The sequence below is a fragment of the Mus pahari genome, chromosome 11, assembly GCF_900095145.1.
Source record: "Mus pahari chromosome 11, PAHARI_EIJ_v1.1, whole genome shotgun sequence".
In the NCBI taxonomy this organism is placed as follows: domain Eukaryota; kingdom Metazoa; phylum Chordata; class Mammalia; order Rodentia; family Muridae; genus Mus; species Mus pahari.
Window position 1 is genome coordinate 3,230 of NC_034600.1, and position 3,083 is coordinate 6,312.

A 3,083-nucleotide genomic window follows, 5' to 3' on the forward strand; every position below is an offset into this window, starting at 1 on the left:
TTATGGATCATTATTTGGAAGTGTATTTAAAAAACAAACAGGAATAAAAAAAAAAAAAATAACTAGATGATAAAAAAAAAAAAAAAAAAAAAAAAAGCTCTTTCCTTCCCAATTTGCGTTTCGTGACAATGTTTTCTACTTCAATAGAATCCCTAATTAAGACAAAGATAAACACTATCAGTAAAATTGCTGTTCACAAAATCAACATAAAATATCATTAACTTCTGTATACACTAACAAGATACTTGCAGAGAAAGTAATTAGGAAAAATAGCACCTAGTTTAAAAAAGTTTTTTAAAGGAGACATCCAGGAATAACCCTAACAAAAGAAGTCAAAAACTTCTATAAGTATAATTTGAAAATATCAAAAAGCATCACTTACAGGAAGACATTATAAGACATAAAGACATGTTCTGGGATTTGCAGAGCTCATTTTGTAAAAACACCTAGAGTAATAAAAGCAATCAATACATTCAATGAAATCCATAGCAAATTTCCAATAACAAAGAATTAAAAAAACAAACAAACAAACAAAAAAACACACATAACACATATAGGAAAAAAACTGCCACATATAAGCAAAGCAATTTATGCAGAAAGAACCATAACCTCAAACTATACTGGATATAGTGATAAGGTGTGCATGGTGGTCATATAAAACAAAAACATAAATAATGCAATGTAAAATGCTCCCAGAGAGAGAACACTAAGTTAAAGGACACAAAATATTTGACACAATTTCCAAAAATATGAGAGCCCTTTGAACAAATACTGCTGGAAAAGTTAGATATACAAATTCTTCCGAAAGGAAGATTAAAATTATTTAATTTCACTTACCGCACACAAAATAAATTCAAACTGGTTTGAAAGATATTACTATTGAAATGCAAAAGGCAACATAGTAACTAATTGTACAGACATGCACATATTCAAAGCACGCATTGCAGTTTTCTTTTTTCTGCATTTTTTTTTCAGAAAACTTATATTAAGATGATGCAAGGTGAGGCTCTGTGGCTAACATCATTCCCCCGGTTGGCTCTTGATTTGTCAATAAAGAAGGCTGGGGCCAATTGCTGGGTAGAGGGTACAGGTGGGACTTATGGGTCCCAGGAGGAAAAGGGAGATGAAAGGAAGGAGAGAGGCTTTTCTGCCATGCTTGGAGGAAAAAGGACATGACAGCAATCATGTAAGGCTCCGGGGCAGCTAGGGCCTATGGTCTCTGCTATGGGCAGGGACCAGGGATGTCTGCCAGTAAGTTTAGAGCAGGAGAGACAGTGATGATAATAAAATGGTCACACTTTTCCAAGACAGGACATATCTATGACTAGCAATCGTGTATAGTAGACAAGTTAAAAAGCAACAAGTGTGTGAGTGGTTTTTATCTGAGGATTCAAGGGTCTGGGGAGGGAGGTGGTAGTGAGACTCCTCCTGGAGCAAAGGCGAATAGGATAAGAAGCTGGGTAGGATAAGATGCTGGGGTAGGGCTGGCAGTGGTAGGTCCCAGAGCTAAGCCAGTAGATCAAAAGGGAGCCAGAAAGAGCTGGTAGTGCAGCTGCAGGCCCGGGCAAAGGTGGAAGCGACTTTTAAAACTACATACAACAAGATACATTGACACTATACTATGACTTCATGTGCATAACTGTGTGTCCACTGAATGGAAACAGTTTAGTAAGAGTGGGGTAATGAGGAGGCAGAAGAGAAATAACAGGAAGTAGGTATACATAAGGTATACGCAGAACTGATGCGTGCGTATGTATCAAATGCCATTTACTGTTTTTATTAGTAACTTTTGCAGTTCATGTGATAAAATGCAAGAGTAACCTGAAGGAGACAGTTTAATCTGGCTCAAGGCGGATGGCTACTCTCACCCACTGTGGTGGTCTAAACAAGAACAGACCTCAGAGATTCATGAATCTTTGGTTCACAGTTGGTGCACTACTTAAGAAGGACTAGAGGTATGGCCTTTTCAGAGGAGGTATGCCGTGTGTGTGTGTGTGTGTGTGTGTGTGTGTGTGTGTGTGTGTGTGTGTGTGTTGTATGTATGTACGTATAAGAAATGAGTGATGTGTGAAGAATGAAGACAGCAGGGTTTCTCTTATATATAGATTAAAATGCTGCAGATTAGAACAACTGTTGAACAGTTTTCCAATATCTTTGCTGACACAAAGTTTCTTTCTAGTACGAGGTATGTGGTGTTTAATCAAGCACAATTTTAGAAAAATCTTTATCATATTCTTCACATACATAGGGTTTGTTTTCATTATGAGTACTCTGGTGTCTAGTGAAGGTTGAACAAATCTAAAGGCTGTGTGACCTTATCTCATGTATAGAGTCTGGTAACAACTGAAGTATAAGAGTGAAAATCCTTCACACTTTGCTTTCTCTTCCCGTGGCAAATGCCATGACCCCAGACAACTTAGAGGAAAACAGGCTTGTTTCAGCTTAAAGCTTAAAAGTTCCATCGGCCATGGAAGCCAGAGCAGGAACTGAAGCAGAAACCATGGAGCAGCTGTTCTCAACCTGTAGGCTATGACCCCTTTGGCAGTCAAAGGACCTTTCACAGTGGTCACCTAAGATCATCTGTATACAAGGTACTTATGATTCATAACAACATCAAAATTACAGTTTTGAAGTACCATTGAAAATAATTTTATGGTTGAGGGTCACCACAAGATGAAAAACTGCATTAATTAGGAAAGTTGAGAGGCCCAGCCATAGAGGAAATATGCCTGTTATAGAGGAAATATGCTCTATACTTGAATATGCTCCTTCACCCAGATTCCTGTATAACCCAGGGACACTTGCCATTGAATGCCACTCCTTACCCTTGGATAGACTAATGCCCCCACCCCAATATGCCTACAGGCTAATCTGACTGAGTCAAATACCTAGTTGAGAGTCCCTCAGGAAATACTGGGCTGTGTGCTGTGGATGTCTACAGCTAACAAGGACATCTGCAGCTGTAGGGGTTCTCACCTTGGTCATTTCCTTGGCATTGATGAAGACTTGAATTATCATTCAAGGCTTAGGCCCAGCGTTTGTACATGAAGAGTGTCTCCGCAGTGATGAAGTCTCTGGGATAC